We start from the raw sequence: 17,353 nt of genomic DNA on the forward strand, positions 1-17,353 counted from the left end.
ACTTACTGTATCTCTAATCACCACTATATATCTAAGTATCCCACTATCCGTCCATTCTCCTTCACTAAAGCAGTGAAGCTTTATGTATACTTCTTTGAGAGGGGACATACTATAGACTGAATTGTGCCCCTCCTCCAAAGTCATGTGCTGAAACCCTAACCCCCAATGTAAAATTGTATCTGGAAATAGGGTCTTTAGGAGGTAATTAAGGTTCAATGAGGTCAGAAGGGTGGGGCACTCATCCTGTAGGACACTGGTCTTCTATGAAGAGGGAAAGAGAGACCTTTCTTTCTTTGCCACGTGACAGCATAACAAGAAGGTGGCCACCTGCAAGCCAGAAAGAGCGCTCTTACCAGAAACCAAATCTCCTGGCACCCTGATGGACTTCCCAGCCCCCAGAACTGTGAGAAAGTAAATCTCTGTTGGTTAAGCTACTCAGTCTATGGTGTTTCATTGTGGTGAAGATCATAATTAGTCCACCCGAGCTGCCTAATATGGGGAGTAAGGGGATACGTGATGTCAGTAGGCCATAGGACTGCACTGTTCCTCACAAATGCATCACTTGTTTTTCTTTTTTGCTCCACTTCTCTGCTTTTTGTCAACTTCTCTTCAGCTCCTATTTTTTTTCCCATTCAATATCAATGCTGTTTAACTCAAGAAAGGTACCTTTGTATTTTGGGGCCCTAGTTGGACCAGCTAATGTTGTTTTGTTCAGGATTTCAGAGGCTGCTGAGTTGTATCCTAAAATCTATTCAGAGAAATTCTGAGATAGTTCCATGTAGTAAGGAGCCCTTAGAATCTGGAGATAAGGCAGCTGAGAAATGAGCAAATATATAAGCAAATCAACAAAGAAACCAATGCTATGAATGAGGTTATTAATCTACAGAAGTAATATATCCTGGTGTTAGGGAAACATGAAAACACAATCAAGGCCACATCTCTGTATACTCAGGTATAAATGCAAATAAAACAGATGCTGTGTCTTTCATGAATTTTGTGAACATGAATTAGCTCAGCTTAGCCAGGTTACTTCTGACAGAATGATCTAGTTTTAGACCATCAAGTTTCCATTAAGGGATAGCACCAAGTAAAGCTCTTCCTATGTGGATAATTGGTGTCCCTTAGTTATTTTATGGAATAATATGGAGGTAAGCTAGGGCTATATTAAAGGGGAGCCTTGAATGTCAGTTAAGATGGGCCTTTACTGTGTATGCAGCCAGGGTCCAATACAGCTAAGGTAGTGACATGAACATAATTCTATGTGAGAAGGTGACTCTGGCAGCATATGAAAAAAGGCTGAAAGCTAGAGCGAGTAGGCAAGAAGGGTAGTAAGCAAGCCACTGAAGTTGTTCGGGAGGATGTGAAATGGTCTGGTGAGATTAGAAAGCATGTGTGTTAGAGGCCCTGCAAAGACGGAATCAGGATGACGTTGTGACTGATTTGTAGGAGGGCATGGAAAAGAAGGAGAGCTCTGGGGTCTGGCTGTCTGGGAAGAAGAGACGAGAGAAGAAGGTGGTGCAGAGGGCCAGATGACTTCTGCAGTTTAGAGGGCACTGGGGACAGAAGAGACAGCAGGTGGAATTGATTGTCAAGCAAGTTGTAACTGAGGACCATGGACTCTGGAGAGAAGCTGAGTTACAGGAATAAGCTTCAGGGTTAATGGTGCAGGGCTGACACCTGAAATGATAAAAATGAATATGAACACTGTACACAGGAAGAGAGAAAAGGAGAAAGACCAACCACGCCCGTGGAAAGCGGAAGTGCAGATGGTAGGAAGAGCAACAGTCTGGGGAAGAAAGGAGCCAGAGGTCACAGGAGGGTGAGGGCAATGAAAGGTCTCCTTAGGGGTGCCCTGGCCTCAGAGGGCAGAAGGAAGGGGAGGAGCCTGAGGCAGCGGAAAGGGTGGGGAAAGCAATCCAGGGGATTAAGATAGAGAGTTGAGAAAGGTGAAGAGAAGACTGACTGAACAGTGGGAAGAGTCTAACCAGGTTAGGTGCATATGGTTGGGGTGTGCTAGGGCTGCCATAACAAAGTACCACAAACTGAGTTGCTGAAACAATGGAAGTTTATTATCTTACAGTTCCCGAGGCTGGATGTCTGAGATCAAGTTGCCGGCAGGGCCATGTTACCTCTGAAGCCACTAGGGAGGGATTGTTCCAGGCACCTCACCCAGCTTCTGGTAGCGCCTTGGTTTGTGGCAGCATAATTCTTATCTTCACATAGCAGTCTCCCTGTGTGCCTGTCTGTGTCCAGATTTCCTCATTTTAAGGACACCAGTTGTATTGGATCAGGTGCTCATTCAACTCAAATATGATCTCATCTTAAATAATTATTTCTGCAATGACCCTGTTTCTAAATAAGATCACATTCTGAGGTAACGGGTTAGGACTTCAACGTATAAACTTGGGGTGGGGGATATAATTCAACTCAATCTAACTCATAACAGATGAAGGGCTTTCTGAGGACTAGGAAGCTGCAGGCAGAGGTGCTCTTTGAGGATGCCTGGGCACTGACTCTGAATTCTTCCTACCTCCACCAGCAACAGGACCTGAGGACGTGGCCTTAAAGGGGTACACCTCGAGGCAACAACTTAGAAGTTAAGAAAGTGGGCTCGGGACCTGGAGTGCCTGGGTTCTAAGCTCAACTCTGGCACTTATTTAACATGTGTCCAGAGGCAGGTAAGTTACTAACTGACTTTTTCTAAATGTCCTATCTATAAAATGGGAATAACAGTGAGATTATTCCTTTGCGTTATGAGACCTAAACACATTAATAAATAGCGTACCTGATAAGGTCGGTACTTTTATAATCCTCCTCTCATAGATGAAGAAAACAAGACTCATACAGGTTAACTAACTTGCCCAAGATCATATTTCTAGTAACAGAGTAAAAACCAGTCTGTAGAAATCAAAAGTTAATGCTTAACGATTGATTTACTGCTTCCAGTATTAACTGGTTAATTTGATATTAGTATTGAAGTAAAAAAGAATATACATAAAAAAGAAAATAAAGCCTTTTCTTTAATCTATCAAGTTTTATTCTGGAGGGGGCAATAGAGAATAATTAACTACAATATCAATTATAAGGAGAAGAATCAAGAATTAGAAGTGGAAATAAAATTTTGAAGTACTCATTTTCAAGTATTACCAATACAGAACTTGAACAGGAGAGAGTGCAATAAGAAAATCAAAATGGGATAAACTTGAGGTTAAGTCAACTCGTCTTTCTTCTTTTCTTTCCTCCCATTTTCTCTAGTCTGCCTGCTACTCCTGCGGGTCTAAGATAAAACGGAAAGAAGCATGTATGGGTAAAAGATTTCCAGCCTTTCTCTCAACTTAATGCTTTAACAATATTTTTCAAGTCTTCTTTAAAAGTTTATCTTTATTGCTGTCTACAATGACAAACATCCAGTGTTATGTTTACCCTCGGGAATAAAACAGCTACAACAATTTTATGTTGGTTCCAATGCTGTTATCTTACAAAGGAAATAGGGAAAGACAAGCAGAGGCAAACACAAGAGAGTCAACAAAGACAGCTTCTTGTAAACTGGGCTTTCTCATCTGTGTGTCCCCTGGCTGCCCTCGGCCCACAGCCTCACAGTCACGCATGGAACTGACAATGGCACAGAAAGGGAGTAGGGGGAAAACTCAACATTTTCCTTTATTCCTCCCTTACGCTTTCTGTGTTCTGTGCAGTCCAATGATCAAGACAGGGAGGTATGAGGTATTCATTTACAACGGCAAATAATTACTGTGGGATTATTTAGGAACATCACACCTAAAACCTTAAATTGATGGCGTGATTGAATATGTGCATTTCACAAAAATATGGGCAACAGATGATACACACACACTCACACACAGACGTTTACAATACAAAAACTTGGAGATAAAGCCGAAATAGTGCAGCACTCAGATGATATCTGTTTTTGTACAAAACTCCCTGAGCCGTACTTCTAAAATTAAATCTTCAGTGGCCGCCAGCCCCATCTTTGTCCTTCATTGCTTCTTCAGATGCTTTCGGTACAAAGAGCTCCTTATCCACTTTCCAGGTAATAGAGCTATCTAGCACTCTAAAGCATTTTATTATTGATTAAGGTGCTCTTGGGTATAGAGCGAGTGGGTAAAGATATTCTGTAAATTTTGGTGGGGTCAGGACATTCCCCAGCTTTTGCTTCTTTACCCTGCATGTCTGCTCCTTCAGTGACTCATGGGATTCTCCTTGGAAACCATCCCATCAGTTGACAATGGTGTCCTAAAAGTGACACCAAACTGTTAGCATCCCAGTCTCCAAGATCTAGTGACATAGCAAGCTGCACTCTGAGGATCTGGGAAGGAAACAGTTTTCCTATGTGGAACATATAAAAGGACACTGGACTCCTGGTGCTAGGGCTCTGACAGCTCCTTCTGAGAGAGAGAGAGAGAGAGAGAGAGAGAGAGAGAGAGAGAGAGAAACATTGATGCAAGAGAGACACATTGAGTGGTCGCCACCCACACTACCCCATCCGGAGCCAAAAACAAACTGCAACCAAGGTACATGCCCTTAGTGGGAACTGAACCCAGGACTCTCTGGTCTGCGGGCCAACACTCTAACTGCTGAGCCAAACCAGCCAGGGCTCAGTGATGCCCTCTTATTAGCAGTTGGCTTTTGGAAAGTAATTTACTTTCTTTTCTGAATATCATCTGTGAAGTGGGAATGCATTTCACACAGTTACTGTGAAGATTAAGTGTGGTCATTCCTGGCATATCACCTCTAACTATTCTGGGATTGCATTATGTCAAAATGATCTAAAGCAGAGCCATTCTACCTAATATTAAGCCCAAGTTATGGACAAAATGACATTCAGTACAATATAGATATGCCTTAGAACATTCTGCAAAGGACCCTGTAAACAAATAAGTTTCAAGTGTCTATTGAATACTTTTCTCAACACTGTAGAGAAGCTAAAAAAATTATATGGCCCCATCTTTCAAAAAACTTTTATATTTAGAAATCACTAGAATATACACAAGTGTTATAATATTAAAACATTAAACTTAAGTAGGTGAAGAAGTGCTCATTTTGTAGTAAAGATTTCCTAAATCTTATAAGGGAGACAAAAAATCAGAGGCTGGGGTTGCTCAGGAAGGTGAAGAACTTACTCATACAGGCACCTCTGGCTAGGAGGTGACCCATGGCAGGGTGTGGGGACATGGTTTGTAAGACCAGAGTTCTTGAAACCAAAGAACAGGTACCAGGAACATAATATTTAGGGGCTCAGAACCACACTTGGTAGACATTCCACAATGTAGGCAAAGGTCTGAGCTAAGGAAACAAACAAAAACCAGGTTGAAAAAGAACAAGAAATCCGATGGAAAAGTGGCAACAAAGGTTCAATTTGGAAAAGTCATGAAGAGCCCAGGTTACTGATCAGTTAAGGCAGACCAAAGTGGGTGTGGGAGCAAGACTCATGGCCAATAGCAGGCTCAGAGTGACATTTCAGTCCTAGACCTGATTGTGAAGGCATGCTGAGTGCATTTAAGGTGGATAACCAGAGACAGATGGAGGGTTTCATGAAGGTGATCAGATATATGGGGCCTTGAAATAAGGGTAGGAGTTATACAGGTAGATGGAGATAGGTAACTACAAGGTATAAGACATAGAGACATTGGGACTATTAAAACTAAAGTTGTGGGTTATTAATTGAATCTCCTGTGATGTCCTTTAAGAGTTACTGCATTGACTTTCTTTGAAGGAATGAGAAAAGAAAGAAGACCAGGTCATGTGGACCCCAGATTTATTTGGGTTACAACTGGCTAGTCCACATTTAGACAATACAAAGTAGAGGATAATCAAGGGAAGAGTGGTGTTTGGTTTCATTACTGGGACTCAAAGACCATCTATATTCTTTTCTTATTGTTACTACTGATTCTTGGCTCTTTTTTAAAAAAATGTTTTTATGGATTTTCTAGAGAGAGAGGATGGAAGAGAGAGATAGAAACATTGATGTGAGAAACATCAATCAGCTGCCTCCTGCACGCCCCCTACGGGAGATCAAGTCCACAACCTGGGCATGTGCCTGACCAGGAGTCAAACCGGGACCTCTCAGTCCACTGAGAGGTTGACACTCAATCCACTGAGACATACCGGCCGGGCTGATTCCTGGCTTTTTTATTTATGCTAATAAAAAAGCTTCTCTTGTTCATCAATTATTATAGCTCTTTTAGGTTAATGGCTCATTTGGTATCATAATTCTCTAGATTGAAGGCCTCAAATCAGTTTCTAGGCCAGTGACCCCAATGACAATAATAACAAAAATAATAATGTAAAGTGGGATTTATATTGCTTAATCTCATTTATCCCCACATAGCCCTGCAAAGGAAGTACTGCTGTAGATGAGAAAACTGAGGTTCAAAGTAACTTATCCAAGGTCAGAGCTAGTAAAAAGGCAGAGCTGTGTGCTTAACTTGACATTGGTGCAGTAACTGAGTCTTAAATCATCCGATCTCTCTGAATGACCACAGATCAGTATCTCAGGCGCAGTCCAGGTGCTTTAACACTCTTCACTTTGGAGTATGGTCCCTACTTTCACTTTCTACTCCCAATTTCCAGGAAGGCTGGGGCAGGCTTCTTTGTCTCTCTGAGTCCTGAATTGAGTTGTAGGTACCAGGTCTGGGGAGTCATGGGAATATGATACACTTATCATTTGCAGTAACTGGTCCAGTCCTCCCCCAACTCTCCTTTCCTCAACTCTGAATAAACCTCTCTCCCTGGAGGTTTGCAGGTCCCTGTGTACATTGATACCACTTTGATTTTTGTACAGCTGAATTTACGGCTAGAAGTGGTCTTAGAAATATCTAGTCCAACCACCTCCTTTGACATATGAGGAAGTCCACATGTTCAGTATGAATACATTTTGACATTCTCTTATAGTTGGCTCATTCCCCAAGAACCTTGTAAAAAAAAAAAGATATGTCATTAAAAAAACACAAAAACCTTTAGATGCTATTAAATTGGCTAGAATTCAAATAAACACATCCTCCTCACATTCCTTCTCTCCAGATCGGCTCTCTCAGGGATGGAAGACGCTACCTCTGAGATCGTCAACACATGGGGCCTCTGTGCTCATGCCAGAAGTCCAGCCGTGTTGGGAACTGCCACGGGGCAGCCCACTGAGGGAGAGCATTTTGCGACGAAGGGCCAGCTGCCTTATTCTGGGGCAATCGCTGGAAGAGAGCCAGCAAATAGCGGTGGCTTTGTTGACCTTCTTCAGGAGTCCTATGGGAATCTGGCCATTATTTGGGGAGAATGCAAAGGAGCTGGAAAAGGGGACAGGAAGAAGAGGAGGAAGGGAAATGAAGACTACCATGAAAACAATAGAATTGAAATGTGGATTTTTACCACCACTGCAAATAAAATAAAGAACACATATTATATCTCACAATAGCTGGTTTCTGTCATTTGCCTACTAGCAGCTTCCAAAAGTTTTAAATTATGCTGAGGCTTAGAGCCCTTTCTTTGAGAGATGGAGTACCCCTAGGGCGGGTGGGTGCCGCACTATTAGGGGGTCAGTTGGCCTTGCCTCTCCTTTCTTCTCCTTTCTGGTGCATAACCTCTGAAGGGAGAACATGTGTGCAAGGACTATGAGTCTGGTAAGGACACATAGCTTGTGAAAATATCATGATTCCAGACACAACTGGCTTCACATCAGAAAAAATCCTTCCAGGGTAAACATTTTGTTTAAATATTAAACTTAAGTAAAGCCAGACGCAAGAGTACAGTCTACATAGCAAAGAAAGGCAGCAATGACCTCAAGTGAGGGGATTAATTAATAAATGCTTCCCCAGACAGACAGACCCTACTGATACAGAATGACAGCTATAGGTCCAAGGACCCCTGGAGTTGTTTATTTTTCAGATTTGATGCATTGCCCTTGGCTGTGATGCATACAGACTCTAGCTTTCTAAAAATATAGACTTTGTACTGATAGGAAAAAGTACCCTGTTTTTGCATATTAAGGATTTCTTCTTTAATATTTTTTCCCTGGCATTATAATATTGTGACCTTATAAAATGGTACTGTATCTGCCCTGGCCGCTTTGGCTCAGCAGTTACAACATCGGCCCCGGAGCAAAGAGTCGCAAGTTTGATTCTGGTCAAGGGCACATACCTCAGTTGTGGTTCGGTCCCCGGCCCTGGTTGGGGTCGTGCGGGAGGCATCCAATCAATGTGTTCATCTCACATCAATGTTTCTCTTTTGTTCTCTCTCTCTCTCCCCCTCCCATTCTGTCTGAAAATAAATGGAAAAATATCCTTGGGTGAGGATTTTTTTTAAAAAACTATATAGATGGACCTGGTGATTATTATGCTAAGTGACATAAGCCAGTCAGAGAAAGACAAATACCATATGATTTCACTAATATGTGGAATCTAATGAACAAAATAAACTGATAAACAAAATAGAACCAGAGGCATGGATACATGGAACAGACTGGCAGAGGTCAGAGGAGGGAGGGAGAGGACTGGATGGAAGAAGGTGAAGAGATTAGCCAAAGAACATCTATGCATAGTCCATGAGCAAAGACAGCAGTGTGGTGATGGCCATAGGGAGGAGGGCCAGGGGCTGGATGGAGGTGGGTAAAGGGGAAGAAAATGGGGGACATGTGTAATAGTATCAACAATTAAAAAGAGTTAAATATGAAAGAAAAAAATTGATACTGTAAAGTCCTTAGATTTCAATGCTAAGAGTGAAGGAGAAAGTGTCTAAAAACAAGAGGTGGGGTGGTCTTTAAAGAAGTCTCCAAAGCAACCCTGGCTGGTTTGGCTCAGCAGTTAGAGTGTTGGCCTGCGGTCCGGAGAGACCAGGGTTCGGTTCCCGCTAAGGGCATGTACCTCGGTTGCAGTTTGTCCCCGGCCCTGGTTGGTCGTGCGGGTGGCAGCCACTCGATGTGTCCCTTTCACATCGATGTTTCTCTCTCTCTCTCCCTCCTGCTCTATCTGAACAAAGAATGAAAAAGTGTCCTCGGGTGAGGATTAAAAAAAAAAAAAAAAAAGAAGTCTCCAAAGCAACTACACAAATGGAGGCAAAACATTTGATTCCAACCTTGTCAATATTGTATTTGACTTATTCCTAAATAAAGAAATTTATTCCTAATAGAGAAAGCTTGCAGTATAGATTCACTTTATAATTAATCTACTTTGTGACATATATATTGCATGTAACAGTAATATTAACACTGTTTGTCTGATGCTCTGATTTACTATGAGAGTTCAACCACTCATTAGTGCTGGCCCAATCTCTAATGGTCACCAGGAAAATTCTACAGGGTGCCAGCTAGCCTGTTTACTGAGAATTAAATAGCACAAATGGCTCATGAACTAATCAACTGTGTAATTACTCTCAGGTCAGGGCAGATCCTTACTGGAAGACAATTTGATCTTCCTCAACACCAGGGATTTAAGTGAGAGGAAATCAGTTAATTGTAATAGCTAGAGAATAGGACCAATGAGAAAAGCTAAAATAAACAAATTGCTTAACCTGGAAAAGACAAGATTAAAGAATTTTCTAATAAAGGCCCTCCCGTATATATGAAAAGGAGAAAAGATGGTTGGAGCACAAGAATAAAATGAAATTAATATAGCAAAGTCAGGGATCCAACACTATAACTAAGAATTAAGAAAAGGTCCTTCCTTCCTTCCTTCCTTCCTTCCTTCCTTCCTTCCTTCCTTCCTTCCTTCCTTCCTTCCTTCCTTCCTCTCTCTCTCTCTCTCTCTCTCTCTCTCTCTCTCTCTCTCTCTCTCTCTCTCACAGTGTGCCCTAGGTATATACTCTCAGCAAGACACTGACTGGGCTCTGCTTCAGTTGAGGCCAGTCACCAACTTACTTTTTTTTTTTTTTATCCTTACCCAAGGACATCTTTCCATTTTTTGTTCAGATACAGTGAGAGGGAGAGAGAGGGAGAAAGAGAGAGGGAGAAACATCGATGTGACAGGGAAACATCGAGTGGTTGCCACCCATACCACCTGACCAGGTCCGGGGACAAACTGCAACCGAGGTATGTGCCCTTAGCGGGAACCGAACCTGGGTCTCTCTGGACGGCAGGCTGACGCTCTAACCGCTGAGCCAAACCGGCCAGGGCAGTCACCAACTTTCTTGTGATGATTTCTGTAGGGTCTTATCTAAAGACAAAGAGGAAAATTGTGAGTCAGCTTCATTGAGATTCTTTCTTCTTTTTTGAGGGAAGTGAGCAAGGTGGAGTGAAATAGGGAAAGAGCAGTATTCAGATTTGGAGCGGTCACTGACTAGGAGCTGAAGTGAGACTGCCCACGAGTGCTCGGCCCTGGGACAATCTATATGCGGGCCTGGAAGATGGAGGAAGACAGACACTAGGCAAGAATTTATCTCCTTGGTATAACATTTGTCTAAACTGATCCTAGCAGTATCTTCAAATCACGACAAATAACTAATGATTTGAAAAATATATGTATTACCAGATTAGAAACTTAAAAACGTTTAGCCTGCATGGGATGGAGAGAAGAATACCTTTATTTAGACAAGTAGGCCTGGGTGGTCTTATCTGTAGGCGGAATACATGGCTGCATTTGGAACATCAGTTTTTCTATTTTAAAAAGTCTACTCTTTCCTTTATAAAAGGAATACAAGCTCATTATGTGCAATTTGAAGAATACGCTGCCAATATTTTAGTGAATGTTTTAAAGATATGATTTTTATGGACCTTGGCAGGGTCTTTCCCTATATACACCCTCCCCCAAATCCCTAAGAACAAAATCCCTTCATTAGTCTCTTTTCTTGAGTTATAGTAGAAGTCCACAGTTAAAATCAAATATTGGATGGGAAGAGATAACATTAAATGTTACCTTGTTATTAATATGTAACCTTGAATTTGTTTATTCATTAAAGCCTGAAGAACTGCCTCTGGGAACCTGACAGGCCATCTAGGGGCTCAGGCTGCTGAGGGTGTCTGGCAGGAGGTGCAGGTGCTCCATGGCTGCTGTGGGCTTAGCTGCAGGCCTGGCCCTGCTGCGGACCCAAAGCTTGAGATAGTTCTTTCCGCAAATATAACTGTCTTTGACTGATATGGCACCCCCAAACCTGGAAGAATCATGAACAGAAATGTGTGTGAACCCCAGGAGATAAAGCATGTGGGCGAGGACCATTTGCTTATCATAACCCTTATGGGACCCAGCACGCTTTGGAAGCCATTTAGCAGATGTTCTCACAGCATATGCTACATTAAGAAATGCTTGTGAGGTAGTTCAGAGTTTCTACTACCCACTCTAAAGCTGATTTTGAATTTCTGTTCATAAGCATTTTAGAACACGTTCCCCTTGAACTGCCTCTTCCCTCCTCCCTAGTCCACACACACATACATGCCCGAGAAACTGTCATTCTTAAGAGGGAGCCTTCTGTAATGCACATTCAGCATCTTTGAGAACATCTGCAGAACACAAATTCCTGAAATGCTTCTGCAAAGACCTTTCTATGCTAAGAGGATGATTAGTCTTCATTCTCATTAAAATGTATCAACAGAAGAGCCTTATAATTTATCCTTTCTGAGGACAGCATCTACCCTCCTTTTCATGTATGTTTCCTCCCCATTCTCTCTCTGACACACACAATTTTTGCCCTTTTTATCCTCATGCATCTTTCCTTTCCACAACTGTATATTTGTCTTTCTTACCTATGATGTAGGCCAGCACATACCACTACACAGTTTGCCCCCCTTAAGTGGAATTGAGGAGATAAAATAAGAATTTCTGCCTGGTGACATACTTCTGACCACACCTGATGAGACATTTTACTCCAAGGTCCTTTATCTCTTTTTCAGACCCCTGAGATGAAGCCAAACTCTCCGTGAAAAGCTTGGAGCAGGTGATAATGGGGAATGGAGAGATTACAGAAAGGGGACATGCCTTTATTATAATACTAACAGCTAATACTTATTAAGAACTTACTATGTTCCAAACTCTGTTCTACATGCTTTATATGTATGTAAAACTCCATACTGAAATAATAATTTTCAGCTCCATACTTAAAAGCAGAAAAGAGAATATGTTCCATGTCCAAACCTTTTCATTTACATGACCTACATGAAGTAATTTAGAAGAGAACTTCTCAACCAAACATCGAAATGTTTCTATATTTGCAAATAGTTCACCACATACATACATGTATACATATCAAACTGTCAAAAGAAAAAGGGTTAAATGTAGAGAAAAATAACCAAGAAAAATGTTTTAAATGTCATGATTGAGGTGGCTTTCTTTGCATGTATACCTTTTATAGGAACCTGCCTTCCCTCTGCACTATAACAAAAAGCCCTCAGGTAAAACAAGTGATTCTTTGGGAGGATATAAAGAAGGAATAAGAATTCAACAGCTAGCATTTTAAATTCAATGTACAGTGTACCCAGTATATTTACTTATATTATCTTACTGGTCACCATGACAAACCTGTGAGGCGGGGATCATTTGTATGATTCCCATTTACAGACTGAGAAAACTGAAGTTGGGAAGAGTCAAATCATTTGCCCAGAGCCACACCAAGGGTTTCTGTTATCTACTGCTATGTAACAAACTACCCCGAAATTTAGTGGCTTAAAAAATGAATTTATAATTACTCATGATTCTATGGGCTGGCTGAGCAAGTCATCTGTTCCACAAAGTGTCAGTGGGATCTTGGCCGGCAGTAAGACAATCAAGATGGTCTAACGTGAACATCTGGCTGTAGGTGCTGGTCATTGGCAGGGTACCTTGGTTCCCCTCCACATGGCCTCTCATTCTCCAAGACCTCTCTTCTCATGGTCTCTCTAGTAGAATAGCTTAGACTTCTTTACATGGCAGGATTTCCATCAGGGCAAAAATGGAAACTGCCAGGTCACATTCTATTGGTCAAAGCAAGCCATGGCCAACCAGATTCAAGGGGAAAGAAACAGATTCAACATAATGATGGAGAAGCCACATGCATGAATGAAATAGGGAGAACTGTTGGTAGCTATATTTGGAGACAATCTACTACACCAAGAGGGGCATAGTTGGAAATCAGAAAGGTCAGTCTGAATGCCACTACTCCATTCATTGTTTAATGTTCAAGTCTAGGGTTAATGGTTTCAGTATAGACACATACATAGGGCAGGAAAGTAATTCCCCACTTGCCCTCAGGTTATGCTGGCATCACTGCAACTCTGTCTTTACGTGTTATTTATTTGGAAGGTAGAGATTAATCTAAGCCATATATAAATGTTTGTTAATTTGACTTAATAATCTGTCTAATACTAATGTTCTCAATAAGGACTTTAACAACAAGGTATAAGGTGACAAACAATTGGTTGAATAATGGGCACTTGTTCCTGAGCGTTTGTGGCAAAGAACCACTGGGGCAGCAGAAATCATGGGCAGGAGGTTGTTTATGTGACCAACAGCCTTATTCAGTTTTCCAACTTAAAGGCACATTTAGTGGTCATCCGATTAAACCCTCTCCTTAGAGACATTGTTGCAGCTGAGATTCTTTTAGGCATGAAACTCCTCTTATGCTTGTCACCTAACACATCTACTTCTTTGGGTTCCCAGAATGCACGTGCACGGGTGTGCGGACACACACACACACACACCCCACAGTCCCACCACTAAAAAATGTTATAGAATAGCTATTTTAATTAAGTGAAAATTAAAGTTGACACTTTCTCCCCCAGATTTTCACAATTCTTTTGGAGTGACTAGAGCCCCCACGGAGTGTCACAGTCTAAGCTGCCATCACCAGTGCCTCACAAGCAGTCACCAGGCTGCAGTGGCTGCGACTCTTCCACCTTGCTCAGCTAAGGGCAGGTATGAAGATTCCCTTCCTGGTTTTGAACCATCATAAACGGTATTACTCCCTCCGTGAAAGCAGGCCTGGTTCATAAGGGACGTTATAGCTGCCTTTCAGTTGTTTTCTGTGTCCCCACAGTTAGACTGGATGGGATAACAAGAAGAAGGCCACAGAAGAGATCTCTGGGATGAGAATGTAGGGATTAATAAAAATTATTAAAGTAATAAATACATAATAAAGACTATTCTAAAAAGAACACCCTAGTGTGAACACACAATACAATAGATGATGTATTATACAACTATATACCTGAAACCTATATAATTTTATTAACCAATGTCACCCCAATAAATTCAATTAAAAATAAAGAGAACCCCCTAAAATAATTCCTATTCCTCCCTATTATAAATAAATTGCTTTGTTTGTTTTTGTTTTCATATAATTCAGTAAGTGTTGTTGCAGAATCAAGGGCCTGAAGCAGATGGGTTATTTCCTTAATAAGATGTCATTCTTCTAGTTAAATATCATTAATGATAAAACCATAAGTAAGACTAATGGGCTAAACATTTTAAATGTTTTAACTTGGTCAAATGACTTCAAAGAGAGAATCATCAACAAGAATGATAAGAGCAAATTCAAGAGCTGTTCCTACATCATCAGCATTAACCGGAAGTGCTTCATATTTTCTCTAAGAGGACAGCCTAATTTATCAGTTAAAAAATCAAGTGTACATAGTTGGGGGGACAATTAATATATTATGCATTTTGGTAGTTATTTAAATATTTTGTCTATTCTGTTACACAGACTATACTAGAAAATATTAATCTAGGAGAGGAAATAATATGTGCACACACACACAAAGTCATATACTGATTAATATTAAACAAATAGTAACTGATATAAATAAATACATCTTAAGCCCTGGCCAGTTTGGCTCAGTGGTGAGAACATCGGCCCACAGACCAATGATATGTGGGTTCGATTCTGGTCAAGGGCACATACCTCGGTTTCAGTTGGTCTCTGGCCCTGGTTGGGTTGTGTGGGAGGCAACCATTTGATGTGGCTCTATCACATCGATGTTTCTCTCTGTCTCTCTCTCTCCCTCCCTCCCTCCCACTCTATCTGATGACAAATAGAAATATAACCTTGGGTGAGGAATAAAAAATAAAAATAAAAATAAATAATGACATATTAAGGATATACACACATATATACTCAAAGATGTCACTCTCATCCTTGGCTATGTGTCCATGGCCTCCAGGGTAAAATCCAAACTCTTTCACTGATTCATCAAGCATTTCAGGTTGCACTCTCTTCCCACCTGTTTGCCTTTTCTTATGGCCCTGCCATGGACCCAGTCCTACAAGACTTCTTGCAGTCCCCCAAAGTACAGCAGCCACCCTCTTGCATCCTTGATCCTTTACTCAGAAAATCCATCTGCATGCCTATCACTTGGCTCAGCTGGTGTCCATGCCAGCAGGCTCCAGGTCCCTCTCTGGCAAGCCATGTCTACAAGGCCACCTGCCCTCTCGCCCAGCTTTCCTCACCCTGCACATCTGTCGTTCACTAGAGCAGGGCTCCTTGAGGACAAAGGTGACATCTTTTATCCTGCCTTCCCACCACCATCATCCTCCACTCACTTTGGCGCATGGTAGGAATTCAATAAATACAATTTAATGAATAAGGTCATATTTCAGGGGTCTGTAACAACTAGCGACTTATAATCAGCCCTCCATATCTGTGGGTTCTGCACCTGTGATTTCAACCAACAGGGACTGAAAATATTCATAGAAAAAATGTTATGTTGTTGCTGACATGTGCTATGTAGTTAGATCTAAGATAGGTTGTGTCTCTACTGAACACATACAAACAAAAAATAGTGACATTCTTCTTGTCATTATTCCCTAAACAGTAGAGTATAACAACTACTTACAAAGCATTTGCATTGTATTAGGTATTCTAAGTAATCTAGGGATGATTTAAATTATATAGGAGGACCTGCATAAGTAATATGCAGACACTATGCCATTTTATATAAGGGACTTGAGTATCCTCAGATTTTGGTATTCTCAGAGGTCCTGGAACCCATCCCTCTTGGATACATAGGGATGACTGTACACGATAGGCACTTGCAATAGATTACCACGTTCAATCTTCACAGCAACTCTCTGAAATGGAAAGTACAAGTGCGAAGGCCCTTTTCCAAATCTGCTGGGATTAGATATGGTTTGAATTCCAGAAATTTTTATATTTTAGAAAGGTGATAGGTTGTACTAAAGAATATATACGCCATCCCCAAAGGAATTTGTGGCAGCACTGATAATCACATATAATCATCACCAATAATCACACATAATCAGCCACACATATGAGTAATCACACTAAGTGGAATAAAGATTATAAATAGACTGTGGTCTGTTCAGGTCAAGGTTTGCTTCCTACTGAGTTTGCAGCAACCTTATGAAAAAACTGTGAGTTTTAGAGCTTTGTGGATTTCAGAAATGCAAATAAAGGGGTGTGGACCTGCTCAATTATCCTTATACCCATTAGAAATGAAGAGAATTCACACAGAAAGGTTAAGTAACTTGTTCCAAATCATACAGCTAATAAAATAGAATTCAGTGTCTGGCTCCAGAACTCTATTGTTTTTATTATTATTATTATTATCATTATTATTATGGTTTTTTAAAATTATTTTTATTAATGTATTTTTTTACGGATGTTTCTCCTTTTCCCCCCATTGACACCCTTCTCCCCATCCCCCCACCCCATTCCCAGCTTTGTTGACTATGTCCATTGGTTATGCATACATGCATATAACAAAACTCTATCCTTAAAATGTAAAGGTTAAATGATGTCATATTTGACCCACACAAAATCATATGACTTAAGTAAGTTAATGAATAATAATTACCATGATAAATTAAAAATTAACCTGCCACCCAACTTCCAGAGATGAATCCTAGTCTTAACCCCTGGGCACAGTACCACAGGGTCTGGCTAAGGCTAAGTTATTTGTTGCATAGACTGGGTTGTAAAGGCTTGAATGTCAACCTGTGGATGAGACCCAGGAGATCACACCAGGGGAAATGAAGTGCTATCAAGAGACCTATGATTTGGGGAAGGGACTAAGTCATATTGCTTCCAAGATGTAAAAATGATGCAATTTGAGGTATAAATGAATGAGGGCTCTTTCATAGGCACCTTGGGTAAAAAGGGGCTGGTGTGTGAGACTAGAACATAAAAACTGGTGTGTGCTGCTGGGTAGGCCAGCATAATAAGACCTTAGGCTATTCCTCTATCTGAGCTGCTGAGCCAATTAGGAGGAATTAGAAAAGAAGGCTTGAGGGGTTACACGAGGAGAGTGCCCCAGGCCCTGAGCAGCCAGTGCCTGGTGTGTTTATTCACAGATAATGGCAAAACCCCAAGTGGCCTGGCTTGTTTAATAAGATCTCACTTTCCGAGGCTTCCAGCACAGGAATTGACCGGAGGGATCTTCAACTCACCTAGATCAAAGGTTCAGAAGGATGAAAAGGTTTTCACATCA

At 41.2% G+C, this 17,353-nt stretch overlaps 2 long non-coding RNA genes across 4 annotated transcripts; one reads left to right on the forward strand and one right to left on the reverse strand.

The window, feature by feature from the left end:
* The first annotated feature begins 1,961 nt into the window (after window positions 1-1,961).
* On the forward strand, window positions 1,962-13,753 carry LOC118642395. 3 transcript variants are annotated; one of them, XR_004961705.1, is made up of 5 exons: window positions 1,962-1,988; window positions 2,081-2,291; window positions 2,540-2,678; window positions 11,828-11,871; window positions 13,691-13,753. It is a non-coding gene; the product is annotated as an uncharacterized LOC118642395 (long non-coding RNA). The 3 variants fall into 3 exon arrangements; XR_004961706.1 differs by lacking the exons at window positions 11,828-11,871; window positions 13,691-13,753 and adding an exon at window positions 7,042-7,399; XR_004961704.1 differs by lacking the exons at window positions 11,828-11,871; window positions 13,691-13,753 and adding an exon at window positions 3,256-3,300.
* Window positions 3,052-11,016, reverse strand: LOC118642394. The gene is made up of 3 exons (XR_004961703.1): window positions 10,857-11,016; window positions 10,060-10,157; window positions 3,052-3,277 (listed from the first exon to the last, which is right to left on the reverse strand). It is a non-coding gene; the product is annotated as an uncharacterized LOC118642394 (long non-coding RNA).
* Window positions 13,754-17,353: the final 3,600 nt, after the last annotated feature.

This window comes from Molossus molossus, unplaced genomic scaffold, assembly GCF_014108415.1.
Source record: "Molossus molossus isolate mMolMol1 unplaced genomic scaffold, mMolMol1.p scaffold_m16_p_3, whole genome shotgun sequence".
In the NCBI taxonomy this organism is placed as follows: domain Eukaryota; kingdom Metazoa; phylum Chordata; class Mammalia; order Chiroptera; family Molossidae; genus Molossus; species Molossus molossus.